Consider the following 14,623-nt stretch of genomic DNA (forward strand, 5'->3'; position numbering starts at 1 on the left):
GACACTAGTTATAGATTCCGATGCTTCACTTCAGGTTTACTGTATCCCTCTGATAGTCTTATTGACGATGAAACACAGAAATTGCATCGGTATTAAATATAAAAGGGACAATGCCCACTTATGTACAAAAAGACTGACTCTTCCTACTCTCTATGATTTGAACCATTCCTGTGACACTAGTTATAGATTCCGACGCTTCACTTAATGTTTACTGTATCCCTCTGACCCTCTTATTGACGATGAAACACAGAATTTGCATCGGAATTAAATACAAAAGGCACAATACCGACTTAAGTACAAGAAAACTGACTCTTTTTACTCTCTATGTTTTGAGCCTTTCTTGTGACACAAGCTATAGATTCCGATGCTTCACTTCTGGTTTACTGTATCCAGCTGACCTACTTATTATCGATGAAGCACATAAATTGCATCGGAATTAAATACAAAAGGCACAATGCCGATTAAAGTACAAGAAGACTGACTCTACTTACAGTTTATGATTTGAACCATTCCTGTGACACTAGTTATAGATTCCGATGCTTCACTTCAGGTTTACTGTATCCCTCTGACCTCCTCATTGACGATGAAATATAGAAATTGCATCTTAATTAAACACAAAAGGCACAATGTAGACGTAATTACAAGAAGACTGACTCTTCTTATTATCTATGTTTTGAACAATTCCCGTGACGCTAGTAACAGATTCCGATGCTTCACTTCAGGTTAACTGTATCCCTCTGACCTTCTTATTGACGATCAAATACAGAAAATTCATCGCAATTAAAAACAAAAGGCACAACGCTGACTCAAGTACAAGAAGACAGGCTCTTCTTACTGTCTATGTTTTGAACCATTGCTGTGACACTAGTTATAGATTCCGATGCTTCACTTCAGGTTTACCGTATCCAGCTGACCTTCTTATTGACTATGAAGCTCAGAAATTGCATCGGAATTAAATACATAAGGCACAATGCCGACTCAAGTACAAGAAGACTGGCTCTTCTTACTGTCTATGTTTTGAACCACTCCTGTGACACTAGTTACAGATTCCGATGCTTCACTTCAGGTTTACTGTATCCCTCTGATCGTCTTATTGACGATGAAACACAGAAATTGCATCGGAATTAAATATAAAAGGCGCAATGCCGACTTAAATACAAAAAGACTGACTCTTCTTACTCTCTATGTTTTGAACCATTTCTATGACACTAGTTACAGATTCCGATGCTTCACTTTAGGTTTACTGTATCCCTCTGACCTTCTAATTGACGATGAAACACAGAAATTGCATCGGAATTAAATACAAAAGGCACAATGCCGACTTAAGTACAAGAAAACTGACTCGTCTTACTTTCTATGTTTTGAACCATTCCTGTGACACTAGTTATAGCTTCCGATGCTTCACTTCAGGTTTACAGTATCCCTCTGACCTTCTTATTGACGATGAAACACAGAAATTGCATCGGAATAAAATACAAAAGGCACAATGCCGACCCAAGTACAAGAGGACTGGCTCTTCTTAATGTCTATGTTTTGAACCATTCCTGTGACACTAGTTATAGATTCCTATGCTTCAAGTCAGGTTTACTGTATCCCTCTGACCTTCTTATTGCCGATGAAACATAGAAATTGCATCGGAATTATATACTAATGGCACAATGCCTTATTAAGTACAAGAAGACTGACACTTCTTACTATCTATGTTTTGAACCTTTCCTGTGACACTAGTTATTGATTACGATGCTTCAATTCAGGTTGACTGTATCCCTCTGCCCTTCTTATTGACGATGAAACACAGAAATTGCATCTTAATTAAATTCAAAAGGCACAATGACAACTTAAGTACAAGAAGACTGACTCTTCTTACTGTCTATGTTTTTAATCATTCCTGTGACACTAGTTATAGATTCCGATGCTTCACTTCAGGTTTACTGTATCCCTCTGACCTTCGTATTGACGATCAAATACAGAAAATTGATCGGAATTAAATACAAAAGGCACAATGCCGACTCAAGTACAAGAAGACTGGCACTTCTTACTGTCTATGATCTGAACCATTCCTGTGACACTAGTTATAGATTCCGATGCTTAACTTCAGGTTCACTGTATCCAGCTGACCTTCTTATTGACGATGTAGCACAGAAATTGCATCGGAATTAAATACAAAATGCACAATGCCGACTTAAGTACATGAAGACCGACTCTTCTAACTGTCTGTGTTTAGAACCAATCCTGTGACACGAGTTATAGATTCCGATGCATCACTTCTGCTTTACTGTATCCCTCTAACCTTCGTATTGACGATGAAACACAGAAACTGCATCGGAATTAAATACAAAAGGCACAATGCCGGCTTAAGTACAAGAAGGCTGATTCTTCTTACTGTCTATGTTTTGAAACTTTCCTGTGACACTAGTTATTGATTCCGATGCTTCACCTCAGCTGGACTGTATCCCTCTGACCTTCTTATTGACGATAAAACACAGTAATTGCATCTTAATTAAATACAAATGGCACAATGCCGACTTAAGTACAAGAAGACTGACTGTTTTTACTGTCTATGTTTGAACCATTCCTGTGACACTAGTTATTGATTCCGCTGTTTCACCTCAGCTTGACTGTATCCCTCTGACCTTCTTATTGACGATCAAACACAAAAAATTGATCGGAATTAAATACAAAAGGCACAATGCCGACACAAGTACAAGAAGACTGGCTCTTCTTACTGTCTATGATTTGAACCATTCCTGTGACGCTAGTTATAGATTCCGATGCGTAACTTCAGGTTCACTGTATCCAGCTGACCTTCTTATTGACGATGAAGCACAGAAATTGCATCGAAATTAAATTCAAAAGGCACAATGCCGACTTAAGTACAAGAAGACTGACTCTTCTTACTTTTTATGTTTTGAACCATTCCTGTGAAACTAGTTATAGATTCCGATGCTTCACTTCAGGTTCAATGTATGCCTGTGACCTTATTGACGATCAAACACAGAAATTTCATCGGAATTAAATACAAAAGGCACAATGCAAACCCAAGTACAAGAAGACTGGCTCTTCTTACTGCCTATGTTTTGAACCATTCCTGTGACACTAGTTATAGATTCCGATGCTTCACTTCAGGTTTACTGTACCCAGCGGACCTTCTTGTTGACGATGAAACACAGAAATTGCATCTTAATTAATTACAAAAGGAACAATGCCGACTTAAGTACAAGAAGACTGACTCTTCATACTGTCTATGTTTTGAACCATTCCTGTGACACTAGTTATAGATTCCGATGCTTCACTTCAGGTTTACTGTATCCCTCTGACCTTCTTATTGACGATCAAGCACAGAAAATTGATCGGAATTAAATACAAAAGCCACAATGCCGACTCAAGGACAAGAAGACTGGCTCTTCTTACTGCCTATGTGTTGAACCATTTCTGTTACACTAGTTATAGATTCCGATGCTTCACTTCAGGTTTACTGTATCCCTCTGACCATCTTATTGACGAAGAAACACAGATATAGCATCGGAATTAAATACAAAAGGCACTATGCCGAGTTAAGTACAAGAAGACAGACCCTTCTTACTGTCTATGTTTTGAACCATTTCTGTGACACTAGTTATAGATTCCGATGCTTCACTTCAGGTTTACTGTACCCAGCGGACCTTCTTGTTGACGATGAAACACAGAAATTGCATCTTAATTAATTACAAAAGGCACAATGCCGACTTAAGTACAAGAAGACTGACTCTTCTTACTGTCATGCTTTGAACCATTCCTGTGACACTAGTTATAGACTCCGATGCTTCACTCCAGGTTTACTGTATCCCTTGGACCTTCTTATTGACGATGAAACACAGTAATTGCATCGGAATTGAATACAAAAAGCACAATGCCGACTTAAGTAAAATAAGTCTGACTCTTCTTACAGTCTATGTATTGAAACATTCCTGTGACACTAGTTATAGATTCCGATGTTTCACTTCGGTTTTACTGTATCCCTTGGACCTTCTTATTGACGATGAAACACAGAAATTGCATCAGAATTAAATAGAAAATGCACAATGATGTCTTAAGTACAAGATGACTGACTCTTCTTACTGACTATAATTTGAACCATTCCTGTGACACTAGTTACAGATTCCGGTGCTTCACTTCAGGTTTACTGTATCCCTTGGACCTTCTTATTGACGATGAAAGACAGAAATTGCATCGGAATTAAATAGAAAAGGCACAATGCCGATATAAGTACAAGAATACTGACTCATCTTACTGTATATGTTTTGAACCACCCTGTGACACTAGTTATAGATTCCGATGCTTCTCTCCAGGTTTACTGTATCCCTTGGACCTTCTTATTAACGATGAAACACAGAAATTGCATCGGAATTAAATACAAAAGGCACAATGCCGAATTAAGTACAAGAAGACTGACCCATCTTACTGTCTATGATTTGAACCATTCCTGTGACACTAGTTATAAATACCGATGCTTCACTTCAGGTTTACGGTATCCCTCTGACCTCCTCATTGTCGATGAAACACAGAAACTGCATCTTAATTAAATACAAAATGCAGAATGCAGACGTAAGTACAAGAAGACTGACTCTTCTTACTGTCTATGTTCTGAACCATACCTGTGACGCTAGTAATAGATTCCGATGCCTTACTTCAGGTTTACTGTATCCCTTTGACCTTCTTACTAACGATCAAACACAGAAAATTCATCGCAATTAAAAACAAAATGCACAATGCCGACTCAAGTACAAGAAGACTGACTCGTCTTACTTTTTATGTTTTGAACCATTCCTGTGACACTAGTTATAGCTTCCGATGCTTCACTTCAGGTTTACAGTATCCCTCTGACCTTCTTATTGACGATCAAACACAGAAATTGCATCGGAATAAAATACAAAAGGCACAATGCCGACCCAAGTACAAGAGGACTGGCTCTTCTTAATGTCTATGTTTTGAACCATTCCTGTGACACTAGTTATAGATTCCTATGCTTCAAGTCAGGTTTACTGTATCCCTCTGACCTTCTTATTGACGATGAAACATAGAAATTGCATCGGAATTATATACTAATGGCACAATGCCTTATTAAGTACAAGAAGACTGACACTTCTTACTATCTATGTTTTGAACCTTTCCTGTGACACTAGTTATTGATTACGATGCTTCAATTCAGGTTGACTGTATCCCTCTGCCCTTCTTATTGACGATGAAACACAGAAATTGCATCTTAATTAAATACAAAAGGCACAATGACAACTTAAGTACAAGAAGACTGACTCTTCTTACTGTCTATGTTTTTAATCATTCCTGTGACACTAGTTATAGATTCCGATGCTACACTTCAGGTTTACTGTATCCCTCTGACCTTCGTATTGACGATCAAATACAGAAAATTGATCGGAATTAAATACAAAAGGCAAAATGCCGACTCAAGTACAAGAAGACTGGCACTTCTTACTGTCTATGATCTGAACCATTCCTGTGACACTAGTTATAGATTCCGATGCTTAACTTCAGGTTCACTGTATCCAGCTGACCTTCTTATTGACGATGTAGCACAGAAATTGCATCGGAATTAAATACAAAATGCACAATGCCGACTTAAGTACAAGAAGACCGACTCTTCTAACTGTCTGTGTTTAGAACCAATCCTGTGACACGAGTTATAGATTCCGATGCATCACTTCAGCTTTACTGTATCCCTCTAACCTTCGTATTGACGATGAAACACAGAAACTGCATCGGAATTAAATACAAAAGGCACAATGCCGGCTTAAGTACAAGAAGGCTGATTCTTCTTACTGTCTATGTTTTGAAACTTTCCTGTGACACTAGTTATTGATTCCGATGCTTCACCTCAGCTGGACTGTATCCCTCTGACCTTCTTATTGACGATAAAACACAGTAATTGCATCTTAATTAAATACAAATGGCACAATGCCGACTTAAGTACAATAAGACTGACTGTTTTTACTGTCTATGTTTGTACCATTCCTGTGACACTAGTTATTGATTCCGCTGTTTCACCTCAGCTTGACTGTATCCCTCTGACCTTCTTATTGACGATCAAACACAAAAAATTGATCGGAATTAAATACAAAAGGCACAATGCCGACACAAGTACAAGAAGACTGGCTCTTCTTACTGTCTATGATTTGAACCATTCCTGTGACGCTAGTTATAGATTCCGATGCTTCACTTCAGGTTTACTGTACCCAGCGGACCTTCTTGTTGACGATGAAACACAGAAATTGCATCTTAATTAATTACAAAAGGAACAATGCCGACTTAAGTACAAGAAGACTGACTCTTCATACTGTCTATGTTTTGAACCATTCCTGTGACACTAGTTATAGATTCCGATGCTTCACTTCAGGTTTACTGTATCCCTCTGACCTTCTTATTGACGATCAAGCACAGAAAATTGATCGGAATTAAATACAAAAGCCACAATGCCGACTCAAGAACAAGAAGACTGGCTCTTCTTACTGCCTATGTGTTGAACCATTTCTGTTACACTAGTTATAGATTCCGATGCTTCACTTCAGGTTTACTGTATCCCTCTGACCATCTTATTGACGAAGAAACACAGATATAGCATCGGAATTAAATACAAAAGGCACTATGCCGAGTTAAGTACAAGAAGACAGACCCTTCTTACTGTCTATGTTTTGAACCATTTCTGTGACACTAGTTATAGATTCCGATACTTCACTTCAGGTTTACTGTACCCAGCGGACCTTCTTGTTGACGATGAAACACAGAAATTGCATCTTAATTAATTACAAAAGGCACAATGCCGACTTAAGTACAAGAAGACTGACTCTTCTTACTGTCATGCTTTGAACCATTCCTGTGACACTAGTTATAGACTCCGATGCTTCACTCCAGGTTTACTGTATCCCTTGGACCTTCTTATTGACGATGAAACACAGTAATTGCATCGGAATTGAATACAAAAAGCACAATGCCGACTTAAGTAAAATAAGTCTGACTCTTCTTACAGTCTATGTATTGAAACATTCCTGTGACACTAGTTATAGATTCCGATGTTTCACTTCGGTTTTACTGTATCCCTTGGACCTTCTTATTGACGATGAAACACAGAAATTGCATCAGAATTAAATAGAAAATGCACAATGATGTCTTAAGTACAAGATGACTGACTCTTCTTACTGACTATGATTTGAACCATTCCTGTGACACTAGTTACAGATTCCGGTGCTTCACTTCAGGTTTACTGTATCCCTTGGACCTTCTTATTGACGATGAAACACAGAAATTGCATCGGAATTAAATAGAAAAGGCACAATGCCGATATAAGTACAAGTATACTGACTCATCTTACTGTCTATGTTTTGAACCACCCTGTGACACTAGTTATAGATTCCGATGCTTCTCTCCAGGTTTACTGTATCCCTTGGACCTTCTTATTAACGATGAAACACAGAAATTGCATCGGAATTAAATACAAAAGGCACAATGCCGAATTAAGTACAAGAAGACTGACCCATCTTACTGTCTATGATTTGAACCATTCCTGTGACACTAGTTATAAATACCGATGCTTCACTTCAGGTTTACTGTATCCCTCTGACCTCCTCATTGTCGATGAAACACAGAAATTGCATCTTAATTAAATACAAAATGCAGAATGCAGACGTAAGTACAAGAAGACTGACTCTTCTTACTGTCTATGTTCTGAACCATACCTGTGACGCTAGTAATAGATTCCGATACCTTACTTCAGGTTTACTGTATCCCTTTGACCTTCTTACTAACGATCAAACACAGAAAATTCATCGCAATTAAAAACAAAAAGCACAATGCCGACTCAAGTACAAGAAGACTGGCTCTTCTTACTGTCTATGTTTTGAACCATTCCTGTAACACTACTTATAGATTCCGATGCTTCACTTCAGGTTTACCGTATCCAGCTGAACTTCTTATTGAGTATGAAGCACAGAAATTGCATCGGAATTAAATACAAAAGGCACAATGTCGACTTAAGTACAAGAAGACTGACTATTCTTACTGTCTATGTTTTGAACCATTCCTGTGACACTAGTTATAGATTCCGATGCTTCACTTCATGTTTACTGTATCCCTCTGACCTTCGTATTGACGATGAAAAACAGAAATTGCATCGGAGTAAAATACAAAAGGCACAATGCCGACTCAAGTACAAGAAGACTGGCTCTTCTTACTGTCTATGTTTTGAACCATGCCTGTGACACTAGTTACAGATTCCGATGCTTCACTTCAGGTTTACTGTATCCCTCTGATAGTCTTATTGACGATGAAACACAGAAATTGCATCGGTATTAAATATAAAAGGGACAATGCCCACTTAAGTACAAAAAGACTGACTCTTCCTACTCTCTATGATTTGAACCATTCCTGTGACACTAGTTATAGATTCCGATGAATCACTTTAGGTTTACTGTATCCCTCTGACCTTCTTATTGACGATGAAACACAGAATTTGCATCGGAATAAAATACAAAAGGAACAATGCCGACTTAAGTACAAGTAAACTGACTCTTCTTACTCTCTATGTTTAGAACCATTCCTGTGACACAAGCTATAGATTCCGATGCTTCACTTCAGGTTTACTGTATACAGCTGACCTTCTTATTGACGATGAAGCACATAAATTGCATCGGAATTAAATACAAAAGGCACAATGCAGACGTAAGTACAAGAAGACTGACTCTTCTTACTGTCTATGATTTGAACCATTCCTGTGACGCTAGTTATAGATTCCGATGCTTCACTTCAGGTTTACTGTATCCCTCCGACCTTCTTATTAACGATCAAACACAGTAAATTCATCGCAATTAAAAACAAAAGGCACAATGCCGACTCAAGTACAAGAAGGCTGGCTCTTCTTACTGTCTATGTTTTGAACCATTCCTGTGACACTAGTTATGGATTCCGATGCTTCACTTCAGGTTTACCTTCTCATTGACTATGAAGCACAGAAATTGCATCGGAATTAAATACAAAAGGCACAATGCCGACTCAAGTACAAAAAGACTGACTCTTCTTACTCTCTATGTTTTGAACCATTTCTGTGACACTAGTTACAGATTCCGATGCTTCACATTAGGTTTACTGTATCCCTCTGACCTTCTTACTGACGATGAAACACAGAAATTGCATCGGAATTAAATACAAAAGGCACAATGCCAACTCAAGTACAAGAGGACTGGCTCTTCTTAATGTCTATGTTTTGAACCATTCCTGTGACACTAGTTACAGATTCCTATGCTTCACTTCAGGTTTACTGTATCCCTCTGACCTCCTTATTGACGATGAAACACAGAAATTGCATCGGAATTATATACAAATGGCACAATGCCAACTCAAGTACAAGAGGACTGGCTCTTCTTAATGTCTATGTTATGAACCATTCCTGTGACACTAGTTATAGATTCCTATGCTTCACTTCAGGTTTACTGTATCCCTCTGACCTCCTCATTGACGATGAAACACAGAAATTGCATCGGAATTATATACAAATGGCACAATGCCTTATTAAGTACAAGAAGACTGACTCTTCTTACTCTCTATGTTTTGTACCTTTCCTGTGACACTAGTTATTGATTCCGATGCTTCACTTCAGGTTGAGTGTATCCCTCTTCCCTTTTATTAACGATGAAACACAGAAATTGCATCTTAATTAAATACAAAAGGCACAATGCCAACTTAAGTACAAGAAGACTGACTCTTCTTACTGTCTATGTTTTGAACCATTCCTGTGACACTAGTTATAGATTCCGATGCTTCACTTCAGGTTTACTGTATCGCTCTGACCTTCGTATTGACGATCAAACACAGAAAATTGATCGGAATTAAATACAAAAGGCACTATTCCGACTCAAGTACAAGAAGACCGGCACTTCTTACTGTATATGATTTGAACCATTCCTGTGACACTAGTTATAGATTCCGATGGTTAACTTCAGGTTCACTGTATACAGCTGACCTTTTTATTGACGATGTAGCACAGAAATTGCATCGGATTAAATACAAAAGGCACAATGCCGACTTAAGTACAAGAAGACCGACTCTTCTAACTGTCTATGTTTTGAATCATTCCTGTGACACTAGTTATAGATTCCGATGCATCACTTCAGTTTTACTGTATCCCTCTAACCTTCTTATTGACGACGAAACACAGAAACTGCATCGGAATTAAATACAAAAGGCACAATGCCGACTTAAGTACAAGAAGACTTACTCTTCTTTTTGTCTAAGTTTTGATCCATTCCTGTGAAACTAGTTATAGATTTCGATGCTTCACTTCCGGTTTACTGTATCCCTCTGACCTTCTTATTGACGATCAAACACAGAAATTTCATCGGAATTAAATACAAAATTCAAAATGCCGACTCAAGTACAAGAAGACTGGCTCTTCTTACTGTCTATGTTTGAACCTTTCCTGTGACACTAGTTATTGATTCCGATGCTTCACTTCAGGTTGACTGTATCCCTCTGACCTTCTTATTGACGATGAAACACAGAAATTGCATCTTAATTAAATACAAAAGGCACAATTTCGACTTAAGTACAAGAAGACTGACTCTTCTTACTGTTTATCTTTTGAACCATTCCTGTGACACTAGTTATAGATTCTGATGCTTCACTTCAGTTTTACTGTATCCCTCTGACCTTCTTATTGACGATCAAACACAGAATATTGATCGTAATTAAATACAAAATGCACAATGCCGACTCAAGTACAAGAAGACTGGCTCTTCTAACTGTCTATGTTTTGAACCATTTCCGGGACACTAGTTATAGATTCCGATGCTTCACTTCAGGTTTACTGTATCCATCTGACCATCTTATTGACGAAGAAACACAGATATTGCATCGGAATTAAATACAAAAGGCACTATGCCGACTTAAGTACAAGAATACTGACCCTTCTTACTGTCTATGTTTCGAACCATTCCTGTGACACTAGTTATAGATTCCGATGCTTCACTTCAGGTTTACTGTATCCCTCTGAGCTTCTAATTGACGATGAAACACAGAAATTGCAACGGAATTATATACATAAGGCACAATGCCTCCTTAAGTACAAGAAAACTGACTCTTCTTACTTTCTATGCTTTGAACCATTCCTGTGACACAAGCTATAGATTCCAATGCTTCACTTCAATTTTACTGTATCCAACTGACCTTCATATTGACGATGAAGCACATAAATTGCATCGGAATTAAAAACAAAAGGCACAATGCAGACGTAAGTACAAGAAGACTGACTCTTCTTACTGCCGATGTTTGAACCATTCCTGTGACGCTAGTAACAGATTCCGATGCTTCACTTCAGGTTTACTGTATCCCTCTGACCTTCTTATTAACGATCAAACACAGAAAAATTATCGCAATTAAAATCAAAAGGCACAACGCCGACTCAAGTACAAGAAGACTGACTCTTCTTACTGTTTATGTTTTGAACCATTCCTGTGACACTAGTTGTAGATTCCGATGCTTCCCTTAAGGTTTACTGTATCCCTCTGACCTTCTTATTGACGATGAAACACAGAAATTGCAACGGAATTATATACAAAAGGCACAATGCCGACTTAAGTACAAGAAAACTGACTCTTCTTACTCTCTATGTTTTGAACCATTCCTGTGACACAAGCTATAGATTCCTATGCTTCACTTCAGGTTTACTGTATCCACCTGACCTTCTTATTGACGATGAAGCACATAAATTGCATCGGAATTAAATACAAATGCACAGTGTAGACGTAAGTATAAGAAGACTGACTCTTCTTACTGCCTGTTTTGAACCATTCCTTTGACGCTAGTAATAGATTCCGATGCTTCACTTCAGGTTTACTATATCCCTCTGACCTTCTTATTAACGATCAAACACAGAAAATTCTTCGTAATTAAAAACAAAAGGCACAACGCCGGCTCAAGTACAAGAAGACTGGCTCTTCTTACTTTCTATGTTTTGAACCATTCCTGTGACACTAGTGATAGAATCCGATGCTTCACTTCAGGTTTACCGTATCCAGCTGAACTTCTTATTGACTATGAACCACAGAAATTGCATCGGAATTAAATACAAAAGGCACAATGCCGACTAAAGTACAAGAAGACTGACTCTACTTACTGTTTATGTTTGAATCATTCCTGTGACACTAGTTATAGATTCCGATGCTTCACTTCAGGTTTACTGCACCCAGCTGACCTTCTTATTGACGATGAAACACAGATATTGCATCGGAATTAAATATATAAGTCACAATGCCGACTTAAGTACAAGAAAACGGACTCTTCTTACTGTCTATGTTTTGAACCATTCCTGTGACAGTAGTTATAGATTCCGGTGCTTCACTTCAGGTTTATTGTATCCCCCTGACCTCCACATTGACGATGAAACACAGATATTTCATCTTAATTAAATACAAAAGCACAATGCAGACGTAAGTACAAGAAGACTGACACTTCTTACTGTCTATGTTTTGAACCATTCCTGTGACACTAGTAATAGATTCCGATGCTTCACTTCAGGTTTACTGTATCCCTCTGACCTTCTTATTGACGATCAAACACAGAAAATTCATCGCAATTAAATACAAAAGGCACAATGCCGACTCAAGTACAAGAAGACTGGCACTTCTTACTGTCTATGTTTTGAACCATTCCTGTGACACTAGTTATAGATTTCGATGCTTCACTTCAGGTTTACCGTATCCAGCTGACCTTCTTATTGATTATGAAGCACAGAAATTGCATTGGAATTAAATACAAAAGGCACATTGTCGACTTAAGTACAAGAAGACTGACTCTTCTTACTATGTTTTGAACCATTCCTGTGACACTAGTTATAGATTTCAATGCTTCACTTCTGGTTTACTGTATCCAGCTGACCTTCTTATTGGCGATGATGCACATAAATTGCATCGGAATTAAATACAGAAGGCACAATGCCGACTAAAGTACGAGAAGACTGACTCTACTTACTGTTTATGTTTTGAACCATTCCTGTGACAACTAGTTATAGATTCCGATGCTTCATTTCAGGTTTACTGTATACAGCTGACCTTCTTATTGACGATGAAATTCAGAAATTGCATCGGAATTAAATACAAAAGGCACAATGCCGACTTCAGTACAAGAAAACTGACTCTTCTTACTGTCTATGTTCTGAACCATTCCTGTGACACTAGTTATAGATTCCGATGCTTCACTTCAGGGTTACTGTATCCCTCTGACCTCCTCATTGACGATGAAACACAGAAATTGCATCTTAATTAAGTACAAAAGGCACAATGCAGACGTAAGTACAAGAAGACTGACTCTTCTTACTGTCTATGTTTTGAACAAATCCCGTGACGCTAGTTATAGATTCCGATGCTTCACTTCAGGTTAACTGTATCCCTCTGACCTTCTTATTGACGATCAAATACAGAAAATTCATCGCTATTAAAAACAAATGGCACAATGCCGACTCAAGTACAAGAAGACAGGCTCTTCTTACTCTCTATGTTTTGAACCATTCCTGTGACACTAGTTATAGATTCCGATGCTTCACTTCAGGTTTACCGTATCCAGCTGACCTTCTTATTGACTATGAAGCACAGAAATTGCATCGGAATTATATACAAAAGGCACAATGTCGACTTAAGTACAAGATGACTGACTCTTCATACTGTCTATGTTTTGAACCATTCCTGTGATACTAGTTATGGATTCCGATGCTTCACTTCAGGTTTACTGTATCCCTCTGACCTTCTTATTGACGATGAAACCCAGATATTGCATCTTAATTAAATACAAAAGGCACAATGCAGACTTCAGTACAAGAAGACTGACTCTTCTTACTGTCTATGTTTTGAACCATTCCTGTGCCACTAGTTATAGATTCCGATGCTTCCCTTAAGGTCTACTGTATCCCTCTGACCTTCTTATTGACGATCAAACACAGAAAATTCATCGGAATTAAATACAAAATTCAAAATGCCGTCTCAAGTACAAGAAGACTGGCTCTTCTTACTGCCTATGCTTTGAACCATTCCTGTGACACTAGTTATAGATTCCGATGCTTCACTTCAGGTTTACTGTACCCAGCTGACCATCGTATTGACGATGAAACTCAGAAATTGAATCGGCACTTTATACAAAGGGCACAATGCCGACTTAAGTACAAGAAGACTGACTCTTCTTACTGTCTATGTTTGAACCTTTCCTGTGACACTAGTTATAGATTCCGATGCTTCACTTCAGTTTTACTGTATCCCTCTGACCTTATTATTGACGATGTAGCACAAAAATTGCATCTTAATTAAATACAAAAGGCACAATGCCGACTTAAGTACAAGAAAACTGACTGTTCTTACTGTTTATGTTTTGAACCATTCCTGTGACACTAGTTATAGATTCCGATGCTTCACTTCAGGTTTACTGTATCCCTGTGACCTTCTTATTGACGATGAATCACAGAAATTGTATCGAAATTAAATACAAAAGGCACAATGCCGACTTAAGTACAAGAAAACTGACTCTTCTTACTGTCTATGTTTTGAACCATTTCTGTGACACTAGTTATAGATTCCGATGCTTCACTTCAGGTTTA

The sequence above is a fragment of the Schistocerca serialis genome, chromosome 11, assembly GCF_023864345.2.
Source record: "Schistocerca serialis cubense isolate TAMUIC-IGC-003099 chromosome 11, iqSchSeri2.2, whole genome shotgun sequence".
NCBI classification, from domain to species: Eukaryota; Metazoa; Arthropoda; class Insecta; order Orthoptera; family Acrididae; genus Schistocerca; species Schistocerca serialis.